Genomic DNA, 23,537 nt, shown 5'->3' with positions numbered 1-23,537 from the left:
CGGTGAGGGTAACCAGAAGTGGTCTTTTGATAATTGCCTGTGTTTCTGTTGGTCAGAGGGAGAAGGCTCTCCGCGTTAAATGAATGGGGGCAAGACATAGGAATTGATTTGCTCTCAAGACAAGGGTGCCATTGAAATGAGTGAATACTGGGGTAGTGGGGTAGCGGTAAATGTAAAAGTTGACCAACTGAATGGGAAGATTCCCGGTGTTTGTGATGCTCGTTGTTTGGTGCGTCGTTTGGTGCGACGCAGACAGTGTGGCATGAGTAAAAGATGGAGCTGATGAACATGGCTGATGTTTTACATTCTCCCAACCAATTGTAATTTTGTAATTTTTTTTGCGTAACTTATTTTTTTACTTATTGTGTACATAATGTTGCTGCTACCATCTCTTATGCGCGGATAGAACTTCTGGACATCAGAAAAGCGATTACTCACCGCGGACTGGAATAAACTTTTTCCTTTAACTTCTTATGGCTGCAGGAGCAGTATTGAGTAGCTTGGATAAAAGGTGCCCAGAGTAAACGGCCTGCTCCTCAGTCCAAGTTACTAATATACGCATGTTATTATTAGTATTGGATAGAAAACACTCTGAAGTTTCTAAAACTGTTTGAATGATGTCTGTGAGTATAACAGAACTCATTTGGCAGACAAAAACCTGAGGAGAAATCCAAACAGGAAGTGAGAAATCTGAGGTTGGTAGGTTTTCAACACAGTTCCCATTGAAATCCCCTTGAGACATGAATGAAGTTGCACTTCCTAGGGCTTCCACTAGATGTCAACCGTCTATAGAAATTTGAATCTGGCTTCTACTGTGTTGTGGGACTGAATAAGAACAGAATGAACAGGTGTCAGCCATTTTCTGGTCACGCTCATTCCACATGATCCACTTGCGTTCCATTGCTCCTCAAGACACAAAAGAATTCTCCGGTTGGAACTTTATTGAAGATATATGATAAAAAAAACATCCTTATTGATTGATTCTGTACTTAGTTTGAAATGTTTCTTCAACCTGTAATATAACTTTTTGAAGTTTTTGTCCGAAGAAAAGTTCCACCAGCACCAGCATTTGGATAGGTGTACCAAACGCACACACAAAAGTAGCAAATTGGACATAAATAACGGACATTATCAAACAAATCAAGCATTTATTGTGGACCTGGGATTCCTGGGAGTGCATTCTGAAGATCATCAAAGGTAAGGGAATATTTAGCATGTAATTTATGGCTTATGTTGACTACAACATGACGGCTAATTTGACTTGATTGTTCTGAACGCCGTCTCAGATTATTGCATGGTTTGCTTTTTCTGTAAAGTTTTTTTGAAATCTGACACAGCGGTTGCATTAAGGACAGGTATATCTATAATTCCATGTGTATAACTTGTATTATCATCTACATTTATGAGGAGTATTTCTGTTGAATCGATGTGGCTATGCAAAATCACTGGATGTCTTTGGAACTAGTGACTGTAACGCCCCAATGTAAACTCAGATTTTTTTATATAAATATGAACTTTATCAAACAAAACATACATGTATTGTGTAACATGAAGTCCTATGAGTGTCATCTATTGAAGATAATCAAAGGTTAGTGATTCATTTTATCTCTATTTGTGCTTTTGTGACTCCTCTCTTTGGCTGGGAAAATGGCTGTTTTTATTGTGGTTTGGTGGTGACCTAACAATTGTTTGTGGTGCTTTCGCCGTAAAGCCTATTTGAAATCGGCGACTGTGGTGGGATTAACAACAAGACTACTTTTGAAACGGTATGAGATGTATGTTTGAGGAATTTTAATGATGAGATAGATTTCTGTTGTTTTGAATTTGGCGCCCTGCACTTTCACTGGCTGTTGTCATATCATCCCGTTAACGAGATTGCAGCCCAAAGAGCTTTTAACGAGTCCGACGAGAAGCATGTCCTGCTTTCACTAGAACAGGCCCAGATCCACGCCTTTTGCGTGAAGAAAAGGGTACGAAGATCAGGGATCCTTCTGAGAAACCGGAGGCGAGCGAGCAAACTCCCAATAACTTCCATTCTTCTTGCTAACGTGCAATCGTTGGAAAATAAAATTGATGACCTACTATAAAGATTATGCTATCAACGGCACATTAAAAACTGTACCATCTTATGTTTCACCGAGACGTGGCTGAACGAAGAAACAGACAATATAGAGCTGGTGGGATTTTCCATGCACAGGCAGAACAGAGACTCTACCTCTGGTAAGACAAGGGGTGGGGGTGTCTTTTTGTCAATAACAGCTGGTGTGCGATGTCTAATATTAAAGAAGTCTTGAAGTATTGCTCACCTGAGGTAGAGTACCTTATGATAAGCTGTAACTCTAGGTGATCTGTTGTGACACCCCGTCGAGCAGTATAGCCAGATGGACGTCCACTGTGCCTTAGTTTATATACCATACTTTAGCAGTTGTCTCTTTTTAACCGGTGCTAAGAAATCCCTTTTTTTACCTTTATTTATAATCCTATTGATGTCAGAAGTTCTCTTTCCCTGGGGAAAGGTGTCATGCACTGATCTGTTTCACCTGTCTACTAGGTAACCTCCTAGCCCCTCAGTAACCCGGCTGGTAGCAGCGCCATCACCCCAGTTTCCCGGGATACCCGCTTTCCTCCCCAGGAGCGCTACGATAGAGATTCCAGAACCTGCCGGGCCTTTCTGTCCCAGTGCTCCCTGGTTTTCGAGCTGCAAATTTCTTTGTTCCCCGCGGACAGCTCGAAGATAGCGTATTTTATTATGCTGATGAGGGCACTCGCCTGGGCCACGGCGGTGTGGGAGCAACAATCCACCATCTGCCTCAGTCTGGAGGCATTCTTGGTGGAGGTGAGAAGTTTGAGGCTCTGGTATCCGGGAGAGATGCTATCCAGAAGTTACTCCAGCTTCGGCAGGACTCCCTCAGTGTGGCAGACTATGCGGTGGATTTGTGCACGATAGCAGCAGAGGGTGCCTGGAACCCGGAAGCGCTGTTCGACACGTTCCTGCACAGATTATCTGAGGAAGTAAAGGACGAGCTTGCAGCCCGGGAACTACCGACGGATCTTGACTCACTCATCGCTTTAACCATCTGGATCCATGGTCGGCTATGGGAACGAAGGACGAAGAAGAGGTCTGATTGCGATCCCAATCACTCACTCAAGGATCCTGCCTTGCTTCTGATGAACTCTGGAAGTCCACGAAAGAATACGAGCTTACCGAGTTCCTCCATTAGCCTCCAGAGACTGCCGATTTGCCTTAAAGACTGCCGATTTGCCAGACTTAACACCTAGACTTGTCTGTATTGCGGTACTGCCGGTAATTGTGTCTACCTGTCCTTAAGGATAATTTTAATTTTGCTTCTCCTCGTGCTCGCCCCCCTCTCCATGCCACTCTGCAGTGGGGCGTCCAGTCCAAGTCTCTCCAGATACTAATCAACTCAGGGGCTGATATGAGTCTTATGGATGTTACTCTGGCATCCGAGCTGGGCATCCCTACACAACTCTTCTCTATTCCCATGAATGTTACAGCGCTGGACGGTCGCTCTATAGGCTGGGTCACCCAGCATACCAACCCATCAACCTACGTGTGTCGGAGAACCACAGCGAGATGATACAATTCCTGCTAATTGAGGCTCCGCAGGTACATGTGGTATTGGGATTATCTTGGCTCCAGCGACACAATCCCTCCATTTTGGTATTTTGGTATTTTATTAGGATCCACATTAGCTGTTGCAAAAGCAGCAGCTAGTCTTCCTGGGGTCTACAGGAAGACTGGTTTACTGGTGCCATCTTGGGATGGAGCCCGTTCTGCCACACTCATTGCCTGAAATTAGCTCTGCCTGTCCTGGGACGTCTTTCTGGGGGCTTGAAAATTGCCCCGAACCTCTCAGCCATTCCCGCGGAGTACCAGGAACCCCGAGAGGGGTTCAGTAAGGCCCAGGCCACTTTGCTTCCAGAACACCAACCAGTACACAAGGATGTTAAGCCGGGTGCGCTGGCACGCCGCTATAGGCCCCGGAAGCTGAGACCTTTCCACTGGCGTACAGGGTGAGATGTCTCCTGAAGGGTCAACCTCGGGGCAGGGGATTCCAGTACCTGGTTGATTGGCAGGGTTATGGCCCGGAGGAGAGGTGCTGGGTCTCCGCTAGGTACATCTTGGCCCCAGGCCTCTTCTCTGAATTCCAATGCCAACACTCCACTCAATCACGTATGCATCCAGGTAGAACACCAGGTGGCGTCACTAGAGGGAGGGGTACTGTCTCATCCTGATCTGTTTCGCCTGTCCTTGTGCTCATCTCCACCCTCCTCCAGGTGTCGCCCATCTTCCCCATTATCCCCTGTGTATTTATACCTGTTCTCTGTTTGTCTGTTGCCAGTTCGTCTTCTTTGTCAAGTCAACCAGCGTTTTTGTTCGCAGCACCTGCTTTTCCCAGTGTCTCTTTTTCTTGTCCTCCTGGTTTTGACCCTTGCCTGTCCTGACTGTGAGCCCCCCTGCCTGACCACTCTACCTACCCTGAGCCTGCCTGCCATCCAGTACCGTTGCCCCACCTCTGGTTTACGGATCCCTGCCTGCCTTGACCTGTCTATTGCATGCCCATGTTGGATTATTAAACCGTTGTTAATTCGACATTGTCTGGATCTGGGTCTTACCTGAAACATGATAAAAGGAACATCCTTTTAACTATTTCAAAATGTATTTATCAAATGCATTATTTTGTTAAAGGTTGTTCTTTACAAGCTATTTGGTAATGGGGCTCTTGAACCTCAAGGTATTCCTTTCCCTCAACCAATCTAATCCGATGTAGTCAGTACGTTTATGGGGAAGCTCTCAAACTTTTACTATTCACAAATGCAAAGAGGCATGTCTATTTTCTGCAACATGTCCCTGTTTTTTTCTTGATGTAGTCAAACGTACATAATCAAAATGAAATTCTAGCAGCATCATCTCACAGCAGCTGCCGTTGACTTAACTCAACATTCCTCATTCCTCAGCTCGCAAACAGAATAATCATTGCCTATGCAGGACTCGAAACCTGCTGCTACGAATTTACCCTGTGGACACAATGGATTGTCAACAGATTGGATTACATTCAATGGATTGCCTTCCCTGTGTAAGGGTAAAGAATGTAAAGGTGTGGATGGGTAAGGAGAGGGATGGGATGCCCAACATTGACATCAAATGGTACTAGAGTGGAGCTGGCATTTGCTGCAGTCTGGGCAGATGTGAGCGGGACAGGTTGGACGCTGTGTGCTTTCATTAGGTGAGCTTTCATACACTCCCTCGTGGTGTGCTTCCTGCCAAATGAGCTCCCTGGTGATCCCACTGCTGTTCTACCTTTTGACCCACCACCGTCTGGCTGCACTGGAGGGAAATATGTAGAGTATAATATAGTGTGTGTGTCCTCCTCTATTACACATACATATGTGCACTCTACACCCAAACATACACACGCACCCTGCAGATCATAGTATTTGATCTCGCATATCCTGTCAAATACAGAGAGATCCCACGGAAACAGAATACAGAATGGCTTGTACCATTGGTATGTTTGTGTTTTTGTACTGTTTGTGCCCCCCTATCAAATAAATACAGTACCAGTCAAAAGTTTGGACACACTTACTCATTCCAGGGTTTTTCGTTATTTGTACTATTTTCTAGATTTAAAAATAATAGTGAAGACATTAAAACTATGGAATAACACATATGGAATCATGTAGTAACCAAACGTGTTAAATAAATACACATTTATTTTATATTGAGATTCTTCAATGTAGCCACCCTTTGCCTTAATGACAGCTTTGCACAATCTTGGCATTCTCTCAACCAGCTTCATGAGGTCACCTGGAATGCATTTCAATTAACAGGTTCGCCTTGTTTAAAGTTCATTTGTAGAATTTCTTTCCTTAATGCGTTTTGAGCCAATCAATTGTGTTGTGACAAGTTCTCTCTGCTGTAGAGGATATGTTCATTAGAGTTACTAGACTCGGAAATTGCAGCCCAAATAAATTATTCACAAAGTTCAAGTAACAGACACATCTCAACATCAACTGTTCAGAGGAGACTGCGCAAATCTGGCCTTCATGGTCGAATGTCTGCAAAGAAACCACTACAAAAGGTCACCAATAATAAGAAGAGATTTGCTTGGGCCAAGCAACACAAGCAATAGACATTAGACCGGTGGAAATCTGTCCTTTGGTCTGATGAGTCCAAATGTGAGATTTTTGGTTCCATCCGCTGTGTCTTTGTGAGACGCAGAGTAGGTGAATGGAAGATCTCCACACGTGTATTTCGAACCGTGAAGCATGGAGGAGGGGGTGTGGGGGTTCTTTGCTGGTGACACTGTCTGTGACTTATTTAGAATTCAAGGTACACTTAACCAGCATGGATACCACAGCATTCTGCAGTGATACGCCATCCCATTTGGTTTACACAACCACACGACCTCAACCCAACTGAGATGGTTTGGGACGAGTTGGACCACAGAATGAAGGAAAAGCAGTCAAGTGCTCAGCAAAGTGGGTGCTCCTTCAAGACTTTTGGAAAAGCATTCCTCATGAAGCTGGTTGAGAGAATGTCAAGAGCGTGGAAAGCTGTCATCAAGGCAAAGGGTGGCTACTTTGAAGAATCTCAAATATAAATTACACTTTGATTTGTTTTAACACTTAATTGGTTACCACATGATTCCATATTTGTTATGTCATAGTTTTGATGTCTTCACTATCATTCTACAATGTAAATAGCAAAAATGAAGAAAAATAGCAAAAATAAAGAAAAACCCTTGAATAGGTAAGTGTGTCCAAACTTTTGACTGGTACTGTACATTTACAGTACATGTGTTTAGAGTAATCTTGTTGCCAATATAAAGGAAAGGAAAGCCTTTACGCAACTTTGTATGTACACACAAAAGCAAGGTACATTGCCAGCAAGGGAATATAGTGCTATTTCCATGACTCAATAAATGCCTAACACAATAGTTCAGGCAATGATAAAGAATATCTCAATGATAGAGGACAGAAAAAATGATTAGCGTAAACCTTACCCAATCACATGTAATGCTCTTGCTGTGCCAACATCCAATATTTATTTGTTAGTGTGCTGCGCAATTCTGTAATTACGTGTTTGACAATCCCGAAAAGACTGCAATGTACACAGAAATGAGAAAAGGGAAATAGTTTTTTTCGCCTCCATATTTGTTTAATGATGTGTTTAACTAGAGTTAATAGACACCACACAAAGTTTCAAATAGTTTTCCTAGGAAAATAAATACATATTCCTACAGTAAACAATGGTTGTTCCATTATGTGCACAGTACTGGTTAACAACTGTGTGCATTCCAACTAACAAAGACACTATCACAAAAACTCTCTGGGTGAAGATGGGTCTCACAATGAAATGTTGCCTTATATGTGCATTAGATAAAGGCAATTGTGTGTATATCTGTTAGTTGGTGTGTGTGCTTTTGTGTAAATAGAGATTGGGCTGGCTATATTCCAAGCACCAATTGGCTGGAAATGGAAACGGATAGTGTCTTTTTAGCTTTTTGCAGCAACATATTTTTCTCAGAATGCCCCATTGAAGCAACCACATTCAAATACCAAACACTTGAGAACACCCTGTTCTACACTTAAACATGTACATCTTTCTTTTTGGGGGGTAACACATTCCCTTTATGGTTCTCCAAATTGTCTTGTATAATCCATTGTTGATATTAACCTAGGTACTTGAGTGAGAGTCCTTTTAGGCTTTGGTAACAACATGCAGTACAATCACACTTCATTCAACACTGCATAGGTTCTTTGCTGATATATTATATATGCAACTAGGGGTGGGGGGAATACATTATAATTCCATCTGGTGCTTTCATCTTTTGCTTTTAGTACAAGCCTCTAATGTCTGGATGCTCCAGAGCATCTTATTATGGTGTAAGGGATGAAGTCAGCTCTCTTCTGTACACTGTGTTGTCTAGAGGCACCTGTGTCCCAGGTACCTACTGCAAGAGGGACAAAAACTGTCAGATGATAAAAGCCACACCACTGGGCTTTTTTTTCTACTTGTCAACTTCTCCCCTAAGTTTGATATGTCTCTTTTAATAGCATCTTTCCATTATACAAAAAGATTTTTAAAAAATAAGAAAAGGGACAATAATAATGATTCACTCCAATATTAAACTACAGTTGAAGTCAGAAGTCTACATACCCTTCGGTTGGAATCATTAACACTATTTTTTTCAACCACTCCACAAATTTCTTGTTAACCAACTATTGTTTTGGCATGTCGGTTAGGACATCTACTTGTGCATGACACCAGTTATTTTTCCAACAAGTGTTTACAGATAGATTATTTCACTTATAATTCAATGTATCACAGTTCCAGTGGGTCAGAAGTTTACATACACTAAGTTCACTGTGCCTTACAACAGCTTGGAAAGTTCCAGAAAATGATGTCATGGCTTTAGAAGCTTCTGATAGGCTAAATGACATCATTTGAGTCAATTGGTGGTGTACCTTTGGATGTATTTCAAGGCCTACCTTCCAACTCAGCCTCTTTGCTTGACTTCTTGGGAAAATCAAAAGAAATCATCCAAGACCTCAGAAAATAATTGTAGACCTCCACAATTCTGGTTCATCCTTGGGAGCAATTTCGAAACTCCTGAAGGTACCACGTCCATCTGAACAAACAATAGTACTCAAGTTTAAACACCATGGGACCATGCAGCCATAATACCGCTCAGGAAGGAGACCAGTTCTTTCTCCTAGAGATGAACGTATTTTGGTGTGAAAAGTGCAAATCAATCCCAGAACAACAACAAAGGACCTTGTGAAGATGCTGGAGGAAACAGGTACAAAGTATCTATATCCACAGTAAAACGAGTCCTATGTCGACATAACCTGAAAGGCCGCTCAGCAAGGAAGAAGCCACTGCTCCAAACCCGCCATAAAAAAGCCAGGCTACGGTTTGCAACAGCACATGGGGACAAAGATCATACTTTTTGGAGAAATGCCCTCTGGTCTGATGAAGCAAAAATATAACTGTTTGGCCATAATGACCATTGTTATGTTTGGAGGAAAAGGGGGATGTTTGCAAGCCGAAGAACACCATGCCAACCGTGAAGCACGGGGGTGGCAGCATCATGTTGCGGGGGTGCTATGCTGCAGGAGGTTCTGGTGCACTTCACAAAATAGATGGTATCATGAGGTAGGGAACATTTTGTGGCTATATTGAAGAAACATCTCAAGACATTAGTCAGGAAGTTGAAATTTGGTCGCAAATGGATCTTCTAAATGGACAATGACCCCAAGCATACTTCCAAAGTTGTGGCAACAAAGTGAAGGTATTGGAGTGGCCATCGCAAAGCCCTGACCTCAGTCCTATAGAAAATTTGTGGGCAGAACGGAAAAAGCATGTGCGAGCAAGGAGGCCTACAAACCTGACTCAGTTACACCATGAAACTGGTATATTTATTTATCACAATTTTCTTGAACCAATTTTGGTCTTTAATGCAGGGCCGACAGACAAGTTACTGACTTTTCCCCCATTCCACTTGCCTATTCCATGCTGGAATTAGTTGTTTGTAATTTTGGTAGAGCAGACATTTACTGCTGCATGTGTGACATAACTCCACCAGTCCTATTTATGATATAATTTACGAAGATGATACCTTTAAAAAAAAAAATGTATCGAAAATATTAGTTTATTTTATCAACTTTGAGTTTAACCACAATATTTGTTCTGTCTTTTCTTGTGGAATAAACGAAAGTTGCAACTAACTTTGGCTTGTTTTAAAAATAACAATATTTTGTTTTCAAATCTCCAAAAGTGAGGGTTTGTAATCTCAGTAAAGGGGAAAAGGACATTCTTGAACATAGGGTGGGACATTCTTACTAATTTGCTAGAGAACCTGATTTAACCCTTGTGTTTTCTTAAGGGTAAAAAATGACCCGCCACTATGTTTAACAGCAGAGAAAACCCCATAAATTATATTTTTTCAACTTGAAATTTGATGAGTGACTCGAACATTATAAAAATTGAAACATCGCCTTTTTTTCATATTTCCATGAAAGCTGCACACCACCAGGGTACAAAGATTGTATTAGGGTCATTTTTGACCCGGCAGTTAAAAAATAATTGACACACCACAAAAACCACAAAGACACACACACAATGAGAAATTGAGATTGTGTGCTACTGTTTGAATTTAGACATAACTAAAACGTTATTGTGCATGTGTAGCATCTCCCCTCCACAACCCCACACATGACTCAAGTTCACAGACAAAATGTAAACAATTTTAGACAAAATAAACAAAATTTCAGACAAAATAAAAACTTGTAGGAAAGTTTACTAATGGGGAATGCAGTCAGAGGCTATAAAGGTGCTGCAGATGACAGTCTCCATGGTTCTCTCTTTGCTGAAGCCATGAGTGCACGTTTCAATACCCAACAGGGCATAGATCAGATTTTTTTCAGATGTCGAGGAGGAACAAGAGAACAATTATTTAAAAGAGGAGGAGGTATCTGAAGAAGAAGATGGGGAAGAATACCACCCAGAGCACGATGCATAATCTTCAAATGAAGAAGAAATCTCCCAAGCTGAAAGAGATACATTTTTTGTCAAAGAACAGCAAAATAACATGTTCCTTGTCTCTATATGACAACCAGGGTAGGATGGCAGCACAACATGTCATAAGGATGACCCCAGGGCACATGAGACATGCAGTTGCCCATAACCAGGACATCGCCTCAACATTCTACATGTTCATCACACCAGCCATCGAAAAATCATCCTGAGATGACAAATTTGTAGGGTTTCCATAAATATGGAGACAACTGGAAAAGGATGGATGAGAATGACCTGCGTGCCTACATAGGGCTGCTAATCTTAGCGGGTGTGTATAGGTCCCACCGTGAGGCTATATGTAGTCTCTGGGATGCAGAGAGTGGAAGGGCGATTTTCCGTGCCCTGATGCCACTGAAAGTCTTTCACACTTTCTCAAGAATCCTACGATTTGATAACCGTGAGTCAAGACCTGCAAGACGTGTGGTTGGAGCATCTGCCATACATCTACAACCCTGGGCTGGAAGTAGCAGTGGGATGAGCAACTGATTCCATTCAGAGGTACATTTTTACTTTCATATCTGTAATGTAAGTAATTTCTCTGTTGATTGTATTATGTATTGCTGTAATATCATTGATTTATGTGATTGTTTTCTGACACTGATACTAATTACTGATAGTATTCTCTTTCGTCAGAAGGTCGCTGTCCTTTCCGGCAGTATATGCCCAGCAAACCAGCAAAGTATGCCATCAAGATATGGGTGGCCTGTGACACACAATCCAGCTACGCTTGGAAGAGGCAAGTCTACACAGGGATGCCGACCAGTTTAGGCCCAAAGTAGAACCAGGGGATGCAGGTTGTGCTTGATGTGGCAGATGGACTGAGGGGGCACAATGTCATGTGTGACAATTTCTTCACCTCTTATGAACTCAGCAGATAGCTCCCGAAGAGGAAGATCTTCTTCATCTGAGGAACAGGAATATGAAAGATCGGACCAAACTGCAGCGTCGTACGTGTCCATGATAGTTTATTATAACCGAACATGAGAAAATACAGAATAACAAAGTGAAACAATGAAAATTGACCCATAGTGGGAAAACAGGCTGCCTAAGTATGGTTCTCAATCAGAGGCAACGACAGACAGCTGTCCCTGATTGAGAACCATACCCGGCCAAAATCAAAGAAATCCAGAAACATAGAAAAAAGAACATAGAGCGCCCACCCTAGTCACACCCTGGCCTAACCAAAATAGAGAATAAAAAGCCTCTCTATGGCCAGGGCGTGACGAAATCACCATGGTTGGCACAGTTAGAAAGAACAAGCCTGAGCTCACCCCTGCACTCCTCGCAACAAGGGGGAGAGAGGCCTTCTCATCAAAGTTTGCCTTCATCCCCACCACCACTCTAGTTTCTCACCTCCTGAAGAGGAACAAGAATATGGTCCTCCTGAGCACACTGCACAAAATGGCTGAGATCAGTGATCGTGAGGACAGGAAGCCAGCCATTATCCTGGACTACAACCACAACAAAGGAGGCGTGGACAACCTGGACAAGGTGATTGGAACTTACAGCTGCAACTGGGGCAGGCAAGAGGATCCACCTGAGGCTGGGGAAGGCAAGAGGAGGAGATGCCAATTAAAATAAAATAAAATATAATTTTATTGGTCACATGCATATGTAGCAAAATGCTTGTGCTTCTAGTTGCAACAATGCAGTAATATCTAACAGGTAATCAAACAATTCACAACAACTACCTTATACACATGTAACAGTACAAATTTAGACCATCCCTCGCCCATACCCGGGCGCGAACCAGGGACCTTCTGCACACATCAACAGTCACCCTCGAAGCATCGTTACCCATCGCTCCACAAAAGCCGCGGCTCTTGCAGAGCAAGGGGAACTACTACTTCAAGGTCTCAGAGCAAGTGACGTCACTGATTGAAACGCTATTTAGCGCCCACGCTAACTAAGCTAGCCGTTTCACATCCGTTACACACACAAATGTAAAGGGATGAATAAGAATATGTACATATAAATGTAAATATATGGATGAGCGATGGCCATGCGGCATAGGCAAGATTCAGTAGATGGTATAGAATACAATATATACATATGAGATGAGTAATGTAGGATATGTAAACATTATTAAAGTGGAGTTATTTAAAGTGACTAGTGATACATTTATTAAGTCCATTTATTAAAGTGGCCAGAGATTTGAGTCTGTATGTTGGCAGTCTGATGGCCTTGAGATGGAAGCTGTTTTTCAGTCTCGCTGTCCCAGCTTTAATGCACCTGTACTGACCAAATCAAATCAAATGTATTCATAAAGCCCTTCTTATATCAGCTGATATCTCAAAGTGCTGTACAGAAACCCAGCCTAAAACCCAAAACAGCAAGCAATGCAGGTGTAGAAGCACGGTGGCTAGGAAAAACTCACTTGAAAGGCCAAAACCTAGGAAGAAACCTAGAGAGGAACCAGGCTATGAAGGGTGGCCAGTCCTCTTCTGGCTGTGCCGGGGTGGAGATTATAACAGAACATGGCCAAGATGTTCAAATGTTCATAAATGGCCAGCATGGTCAAATAATAATAATCACAGTAGTTGTCGAGGGTGCAGCAAGTCAGCACCTCAGGAGTAAATGTCAGTTGGCTTTTCATAGCCGATCATTAGGAGTATCTCTAGAGACACTCCTGCTGTCTCTAGAGAGTTGAAAACAGCAGGTCTGGGACAGGTAGCAGCAGGTCTGGGACAGGTCTCTCTGCTGTTTCCTTGAGTCCACGATCATCTCCTTTGTTGTGTTGATGTTGAGTGAGAGGTTATTTTCCTGACACCACACTCCGAGGGCACTCACCTCCTCCCTGTAGGCTGTCTCGTCATTTTTGGTAATCAAGCCTACCACTGTATTGTCGTTTGCAAACTTGATGATTGAGTTTTAGGCGTGCATTGCAACATTGTCATGGGTGAACAGGAAGTACAGGAGAGGGCTGAGAATGTGGGAACCCTTGTGGGAACCTAGTGTTGAGGATCAGCGGGGTGAAGATGTTGTTTCCTACCTTCACCACCTGGGGGCGGCCCGTCAGAAAGTCCAGGACCCAGTTGCACAGGGCATGTGGTCGAGACCCAGGGTCTCAAGCTTAATGACGAGTTTGGAGGGTACCATGGTGTTAAATGCTGACCTGTAGTCGATGAACAGCATTCTTACATAGGTATTCCTCTTGTCCAGATGGGGTAGGGCAGTGTGCAGTTTGATGGCGATTGCATCGTCAGTGGACCTACTGGGGTGGTAAGCAAATTGGTGGTGAAGTTGTGGGTCTAGGGTATCAGGTAGGGTGGAGGTGATTTGATCCTTGACTAGTGTACAATAGGGGTTGAACAGTAGCCCTATAAATCTACCCTAATAATCCTCACTAATTACTAAACTGTGAAGACAACAGTCCTGCCGTCATGAAACATGCTCCAGGTTTCAACTGCTATGTATTTTCTGCGTTCCATAGTGATTAAAATAGGCTACACGTCCCAAATTGTAATACATTAGTCTAATATTATCCACTAATGCTAGCGATCCTCAGGATCAACCACACAAACATGACAGAGGAAAGAAAGGTAAACTATGCAATTGAATGATGCAAAATGTATGGAAAATAACGCTAAAGTGACAGTTATAAATGTATGTTGGTATAACTGTTGGTGGCTACCAATAGTGGCTAATATTTAACACAATACACATTTTTTTATTCATTATAATTAAAACTTAGGTTTGCTGCTATATCAGAGTGGCGGTAACTCACCAGCACTACCAGCATTGTGACCAGGAAAAAAACTTTGTTCACACCCCCCTGGGCAATTGAACTGATTCCAGAGGCTGAGCCAAAGCACCGCCGGTGGAGAAGAGGTACTCGGAGTGGTCTTCAAGTCCGACTTAGGAGGTGCGAACACCAACCACAGCTTCCAAGTATATTACTCGGTCATGTTCAGTCTCTGGATACTAAAGTTGACGAGCTCAGGGCGAGGGTTTCTTTCCAGAGAGACATAGGGATTGTAACAAACTCTGTTTCATGGAAGCATGGCTCTCTCGGGATTTAGTGTCTGAGTCCGTCCAGCCAGCTGAGTTCTCAGTTCATCGCGTAGACAGGAGTAAATATCTCTCCAGGAAGCAGAAGGGCAGGGGTGTATGTTTCATGATTAACTAATGGATTATGGTGTGATTGTGATAACATATAGGAACTCAAGTCGTTTTGATCACCCAACCTAGAATACCTCACAATCAAATGATCACCGTATTATATTTATATTACCACGGTGGCCCTCAAAGAACTTCACTGGACTTTATGCAAACTGGAAACCACATATCCTGAGGCCGCATTTATTGTAGCTGAGGATTTTAACAAAGCAAATTTGAGAAAAAGGCTGCCGAAGTTCTATCAACACATTAACTGTAGTACTCGTGCTGCTAAAACAGTCAAACACTGCTACTCCAATTCCGGGATTCCAACAAGCCCTCCCACAGCCTTCCTTCTGGCAAATCTGACCACAACTCCATTTTGCTCTTCCCTTCCTACAGGCAGAATCTCAAAACAGGAAGTACCCGTGCTAAGGATTATTCAACTTAGGTCTGACCAATCGGAATTGTTTTGATCACGTGGACTGGGATATGTTCCGGGTAGGTTAATATTGACGAATATACTGATACGGTGACTGAGTTTATCAGGAAGTGTATAGGAGATGTTGTACCCACTGTTACTATTAAAATCTACCCTAACCAGAAACCGTGGATAGATGGCAGCATTCGCGGGAAACTGAAAGTGCGAACCACCGCATTTAACCATGGAAAGGTGGCTGGGATTATGTCATAATACAAACAGTGGAGTTACTCGGTCCGCAAGGTAATCAAACAGGCAAAACGTCAGTATAGAGACAAAGTGGAGTCGCAATTCAACAGCTCAGACACTAGACATATGTGGCAGGATCTACAGACAATCACGGACTTCAAAAGGAAAACCAGCCACGTTACGGAGACCGGTGTCTTACTTCCGGACAAGCTAAACACCTTCTTCGCCCTCTTTGATGATAACACAGTGCCACCGACGTGGGCTGTCCTTCTCCGTGGCCGACGTGAGTAAGACATTTAAGCTTGTTAACCCTTGCAAGGCTGCCGGACCAGATGGCATCCCTAGCCGAGTCCTCAGAGCATGCGCAGACCAGCTGGCTGGTGTGTTTACGGACATATTCAATCTCTCTATATCTCAGTCTGCTGTCCCCACATGCTTCAAGATGGTCGCCATTGTTCCTGTACCCAAGAAAGAAAAGGTAACTGAACTAAATTACTATTGCCCCGTAGCACTCACTTTGGTCATCATGAAGTGCTTTCAGAGACTAGTCAAGGATCATATCACCTCTAACTATCATAACTCAAGACGAGACCCAGATGAAGACACAGGAGGCAGATGGCTGGAGTCTTAGATGTTTAATAATCCAAAAAGAAATAGGCAAGAGAATGGTCGTGGACAGGCAAAAGGTCAAAACCAGATCAGAGTCCAGGGTTGTACAGAGTGGCAGGCAGGCTCGAGGTCAAGGCAGGCAGAATGGTCAGGCAGGTGGGTACAGAGTCCAGAAACAGGCAAGGGTCAAAACTGGGTGGACTAGAAGAAGGAGAAATAGCAAAAGCAGGAGAACGGGAAAAAACGCTGGTTGACTTGGACATATAAGACAAACTGGCATAGAGAGACAGGAAACACAGGGATAAATACACTGGGGAAAACAAGCGACACCTGGGGGGGGGGGGTGGAGACAATAACAAGGACAGGTGAAACAGATCAGGGTGTGACACTAACTTACCTGTCACAATAGACCCAAACCAATTTGCTTACCGCCCCAATAGATCCACAGACGATGCAATCGCCATCGCATTGCACACTGCCCTATTTCATCTGGACAAGAGGAATACCGATGTAAGAATGCTGTTTATTGACTATAACTCAGCGTTCAATACCATAGTACTCTCCAAGCTCATCATTAAGCTTGAGTCCCTGGGTCTGAACACCGCCTTGTGCAACTGGGTCCTGGACTTCCTGACGGGCCGCACTCAGGTTGTGAAGGTTCCACTTCACTGATCCTCAACACTGAGGCCCACATGGGTGCGTGCTCAGCCCCCTCCTGTACTCCCTGTTCACCCATGACTGCGTGGCCACGCACGCCTCCAAATCAATCATCAAGTTTGCAGACGACACAGTAGGCTTGATTCCCACAATGACGATACAGCCTACAGGGAGGAGATGAGGGCTCTTGGAGTGTGGTGCCAGGAAAAAAAACACTCACTCAACATCAACAAAACAAAGGAGATGATCGTGGACTTCAGGAAAGAGCAGAGGGAGCACCCAACTATCCACAACGATGGGACCGCAGTGGAGAAGGTGGAAAGCTTCAAGTTCCTCGGCGTACACGTCACTGACAAACTGAAATGGGCCACCCATACAGACATTGTGGTGAAGAAGGCGCAACAGTGCCTCTTTTACCTCAGAAGGCTGAAGACATTTGGCTAGTCACCTAAAAGCCTAACAAACTTTTACAGATGCACAATTAAGAGCATCCTGTGGACTGTATCACCGCCTAGTACGGAAACTGCAGGGCTCTCCAGAGGGTGGTGCGGTCTGCCCAACGCATCCCCGGGGGCAAACTACCTGCCCTCCAGGACACCTACAGCACCTGATGTCACAAGAAGACCAAAAAGATCATCAAGGACAACAACCACCCAAGCCACTGCCTGTTCACCCCGCTATCATCGAGAAGGCTAGGTCAGTACAGGTGCATCAAAGCTGGGACTGAAATACGTAAAAACAGCTTCTAACTCAAGGCCATCAGACTGTTAAATAGCCATCACTATCACATTAGAGGCTGCTGCCTATATGCATAGACTTGAAATCACTGGCGACTTTAATAAATCGAACAGTAGTCACTTTAATAATGTGTACATACTTTGCATTACTCATCTTGTATTGTATTCTATTCTACTGTATCTTATTCATTGCTCGTCCATATATTTATATATTCTTAATTCTGTTCCTTTACTTAGATTTGTGTGTATTGGGTATGTTGCGAAATTGTTAGATATTACTGCACTGTCGGAGAGAGAAACACAAACATTTCGCTAAACACACAATAATAACTGCTAAACACATGTATGTGACGAATACAATTTGATTTGATTTGATACTGTCTCCAAATTTCATCCTTGCAAGTTATAAGGCAAACATTTGATAAACTTTACTGTGGAAAAGGTGATACAGTGCCTTGCGAAAGTATTCGGCCCCCTTGAACTTTGTGACCTTTTGCCACATTTCAGGCTTCAAACAAAAAGATATAAAACTGTATTTTTTTGTGAAGAATCAACAACAAGTGGGACACAATCATGAAGTGGAACGACATTTATTGGATATTTCAAACTTTTTTAACAAATCAAAAACTGAAAAATTGGCCGTGCAAAATTATTCAGCCCCCTTAAGTTAATACTTTGTAGCGCCACCTTTTGCTGCGATTACAGCTGTAAGTCGCTTGGGGTATGTCTCTATCAGTTTTGCACATCGAGAGACTGACATTTTTTCCCATTCCTCCTTGCAAAACAGCTCGAGCTCAGTGAGGTTGGATGGAGAGCATTTGTGAACAGCAGTTTTCAGTTCTTTCCACAGATTCTCGATTGGATTCAGGTCTGGACTTTGACTTGGCCATTCTAATGCCTGGATATGTTTATTTTTGAACCATTCCATTGTAGATTTTGCTTTATGTTTTGGATCATTGTCTTGTTGGAAGACAAATCTCCGTCCCAGTCTCAGGTCTTTTGCAGACTCCATCAGGTTTTCTTCCAGAATGGTCCTGTATTTGGCTCCATCCATCTTCCCATCAATTTTAACCATCTTCCCTGTCCCTGCTGAAGAAAAGCAGGCCCAAACCATGATGCTGCCACCACCATGTTTGACAGTGGGGATGGTGTGTTCAGCTGTGTTGCTTTTACGCCAAACATAACGTTTTGCATTGTTGCCAAAAATTTCAATTTTGGTTTCATCTGATCAGAGCACCTTCTTCCACATGTTTGGTGTGTCTCCCAGGTGGCTTGTGGCAAACTTTAAACAACACTTTTTATGGATATCTTTAAGAAATGGCTTTCTTCTTGCCACTCTTCCATAAAGGCCAGATTTGTGCAATATACGACTGATTGTTGTCCTATGGACAGAGTCTCCCACCTCAGCTATAGATCTCTGCAGTTCATCCAGAGTGATCATGGGCCTCTTGGCTGCATCTCTGATCAGTCTTCTCCTTGTATGAGCTGAAAGTTTAGAGGGACGGCCAGGTCTTGGTAGATTTGCAGTGGTCTGATACTCCTTCCATTTCAATATTATCGCTTGCACAGTGCTCCTTGGGATGTTTAAAGCTTGGGAAATCTTTTTGTATCCAAATCCGGCTTTAAACTTCTTCACAACAGTATCTCGGACCTGCCTGGTGTGTTCCTTGTTCTTCATGATGCTCTCTGCGCTTTTAACGGACCTCTGAGACTATCACAGTGCAGGTGCATTTATACATTTATTAGTCATTTAGGTCAACATTGGATCATTCAGAGATCCTCACTGAACTTCTGGAGGGAGTTTGCTGCACTGAAAGTAAAGGGCCTGAATAATTTTGCACGCCCAATTTTTCAGTTTTTGATTTGTTTGAAAAGTTTGAAATATCCAATAAATGTCGTTCCACTTCATGATTGTGTCCCACTTGTTGTTGATTCTTCACAAAAAAATACAGTTTTATATCTTTATGTTTGAAGCCTGAAATGTGGCAAAAGGTCGCAAAGTTCAAGGGGGCCGAATACTTTCGCAAGGCACTGTATGTTGATATTCTTCAGTTTGCTGACGTATGACTGGTTTCACATTTGTCTCCAGTGATCATAAGGTAAAATAGATCTAAACCTATTGTCATCTATATACTGAACAAAAATATTAACTCACCATGCAAAGTGTTGTTCCCACGTTTCATGAGCTGAAATAAAATATTCCAGAAAATGTTCCATATTGTCCCGAATCCCGCCGAAGATGGTGCCTCTTCCTGTTCGGGCGGCGCTTGGCGGTCGTCGTCGCCGGCCTACTAGCTGCCACCGATTCCATTTTCTGTTTCATTTAGTTGTGTCTGATTTGTTGCACCTGTTTCGTGTTTAGGTTTGGTTGTGGGCTATTTAAACCCAGTAGGCCCGCCGGCTTTTGTGCGGGCTCGTTTTTCTGTTTATGGTGTTTGATTATTCTTGTGGTTTATTTTTTCCAATCAGTTTCGTCCTGTTTGTTTGGACTGGGACTTTACGCGCTCTTGTGTGTGTGGCGTGACCGTCTCTCTGTTTTTTTGGAATATTAAAGATCCACATATTTTGAACTACCCTGCTCTCTGCGCCTGACTCCTGCACTCACTACTTATTGAAACCGTGACACATATGCACAAAAAGCTTATTTCTCTAAAATTTTGTGAACAACTTTGTTTACATCCCTGTTAGTTAGCATTTTTTCTTTGCCAAGATAATCCATTCTGCTGACAAATGTGGCATATCAAGAATCTGAATAAACAGCCTGATCATTACACAGGTGCACCTTGTGCTGGAGACAATAAAAGGCCACTTTAAAATGTGCACATCACACAATGCCACAGATGTCTCAAGTTTTGAGGGAGAGTGCAATTAGCATGCTGACTGCAGGAATATCCCACCAGAGCTGTTATCAGAGAATGTAATGTTCATTTCCCCGCTATAAGCCTCCTCCAACATCGTTTTATGTAATTTGGCAGTACGTCCATGTAACCACGCCAACCAATGACCTCCATATCCGGCTTCTTCACCTGTGGGATCTTCTGAGACCAGCCACCCCGACAGCTGATGAAACCGAGGGGTATTTTTGTCCATAATAAAGCCCTTTTGTTTGGAAAAACTAATTCTGATTTGCAGGACCTGGCTTCCCAGTGAGTGGGCTATGCCCTTCCAGGCCCAGATCCATAGAAGAGGGCCTAATGAGTTTATGTCAATTGACTGATTTCCTTATATGAATTGTAAGTCAGTAAAATCGTTGAAATTGTTGCACTGAAATGTTTGTTGAGTTTATTTACAATCCCCTCTTATCAATAGCTCTTATCAATTTTCTAAATCCCAGTGCATGGAAAGTGGTGTTATTTCTATTGGAAAAAATAAAGTAGATGTTGTTCCACTTGGAACCGACAGGTTGCTTGACTTTATAAATTATTTCATCACACGTAAGGTTAATGTCAGAATACGGCGTATCTGTAGACACACCTCCTCCACACCTTAATTTATTTGATCTCCACCCCAAATTCGTAGCGAGTCAATAGCAAGCTATTCTCATGCTTAAATTCAAAGTCAGAATATGTGTAGAGAGAAAAGTGTGTAAAGCTTAACTTGGATCAGAATTCCCTCTCAGATCTCAGATTTAACAATCAGGGGTGAAAACTACCCATGTAAATATCTTTCCCAGAGTTCCGTAACAATAGTTACCAACTGCTTTGAATTTACCAATCAAATCAAATCAAATGTATTTACATAGCCCTTCGTACATCAGCTGATATCTCAAAGTGCTGTACAGAAACCCAGCCTAAAACCCCAAACAGCAAGCAATGCAGGTGTAGAAGCACGGTGGCTAGGAAAAACTCCCTAGAAAGGCCAAAACCTAGGAAGAAACCTAGAGAGGAACCAGGCTATGTGGGGTGGCCAGTCCTCTTCTGGCTGTGCCGGGTGGAGATTATAACAGAACATGGCCAAGATGTTCAAATGTTCATAAATGACCAGCATGGTCGAATAATAATAAGGCAGAACAGTTGAAACTGGAGCAGCAGCACGGTCCCAACAGCAAAATCACACTACAAGCCAGAGACTTAAAAAACTAAAATGACAAGAGTAACTCAAACCCCCCCCCTAACAGTACCTTTATGTGCCAGGATTTAAAAAAAATGGGGATAAATTATATTCAATCTATCTTGAATTACCTGCACAAAGTACCATAGACATACCAGAGAGTATACTAGGGGGTTTTCAACACTCCCAATTTAACACCAAGTACTCTGTGAAATTGGTCAATTTAACATTCTCAATTCTCATAGTTAAATATACACTAGCTGTGTCATTACCACCACATATGGTATACTGTATATTTAAGTAACCAGTTGAAACAGGACTGTTACATAAAGTGCTACTAGATTATATTGTCTTTATTGTATTAGTGACCTTTTTATTGGGGGTATTTCGTGAGTACCTTTGTGACCGAGTTCCACAGTGAATATCATATGCAATCTGTCTTTATTTCTGAAAATGTCAACTAAAATCACTGCAGCATTGAGAACTGCAACCAAGCAATACAAATTGCTCTATGACTTGTTACACAGCCTTGCCTATCACTTAGATGATTCAAGGTCTCCGACAACTCCATTCAGCAAGGAATGTGTAATCGGTGGAGGGAGCGAAGAGGAAAAGCAAAGTCCTATAGTGCATGTGAAATCCAACATGTCTGCAGTCATCATGCATATCTCTGTTAGTCTTCGGCATGTTCTTATCTCTCTTATCATGGTTTTAGAAAGTTGGGCACAGGAGAATATCTATATCTATGTCTCACTGCTCGCTGAACCTATTATGAGTTTAGGTGAAAGCAACAATATTGTGAAAAATCTATCCATAATAACTATTTGGTTTCTCATGAATCATAATCTTCTCAACTTTCCTATGGGAAGAAATGCAGCCATACAGTGCATTGGGAAAGTATTCAGACCCCTTGACTATTCCACATTGTTACGTTACAGCCTTATTCTAAAATGGATTACATGTTTTTTTTTCTGCTCATCAAACTACACACAATACCCCATAATGACAAAGCAAAACCGTTTTTTACATTTTTGCTAATTCATACAAAAAAAATGTTATATCACATTTACATAGGTATTCAGACCCTTTACTCTGTACTTTGTTAAATCACAGCTCACATCTCGGGGAGTTACCCTTGGACCTTAACTCCCTCATAGCCTTAACCATAAGGATCAATGGGCTCCTACGATAATGCAGGGGGGAGAGGAGGTCTGTTCTCGGCCACACACGCTCGTCCATGGCTGCTTTCTCGCCTTCGAAGAACCCCAGGAGTCCCTACGCCTGCATTCCCGAGAGGATCCGAAGTCACCAGAGCCCCCTCGGGAATCATCAGGGACACACAACTCGTTTACTACAGAGCCTATGCAACTGGGCAGGGCTAGATTGTTGCCTAAGGAAAGATTATGCAGGCTGAGCTCCAACAGTTGCCTGCCTACTGATGATCCTGGTCTTTTACTGGACAGGTGGATATGTAATGCCCTGTAGCACCACAGGGCATTACTTATCCACCTGGTCAGTAAAGGACCAGGCTCATCAGTAGGTACGAGTATGCTGTTGGGCCATACTGAGAGTCTTCTAACTCCTTTTACTCATACCCCTTTCCATGTTATTCTGCTGTGGGGTGATCGGTCTAAATCTCTCCGGGTGCTCATTGACTCTAGGGCTGATGAGAGCTTCATGGATGCTACTCTAGTATCTGAGCTGGGTATCTCCACACAACTCCTGTCCATTCCCATGGACAGACGATCCATTGGCAGGATCACTCACAGTACGGTTCCCATTAATCTGCGAATGTCAGGAAATCCCAGTGAGTCGATACAGCTTCTACTTATTGAAACTTGCTATGTTCCAGTTGTTTTGGGATTTTCATGGCTCTAGAGGCACAACCCCCTGATTGACTGGACCACTGGTTCTATCCTGGGTTGGAGCCCATTCTGCCACTGCCTTAACGCAGCCTGCCCTGGGACGTCCTCCTGCGGGCTCTGGAAAGCCTCGGATTTCTTCGCCATTCCCGTGGGGTGTACCAGGACCTCCTAGAGGTTTTCAGCAAGGCTCGCACCACCTCCCTTACTCCGCATCGTCCCTACTATTATGCCAGTGACCTCCTCCC

This window comes from Oncorhynchus mykiss, chromosome 25 (genome assembly GCF_057628025.1).
Source record: "Oncorhynchus mykiss isolate SJ-2025 chromosome 25, ASM5762802v1, whole genome shotgun sequence".
Classification (NCBI taxonomy): Eukaryota; Metazoa; Chordata; class Actinopteri; order Salmoniformes; family Salmonidae; genus Oncorhynchus; species Oncorhynchus mykiss.
The sequence above is the reverse complement of the archived record's forward strand: the minus strand, read 5'-3'. Positions refer to the sequence as shown.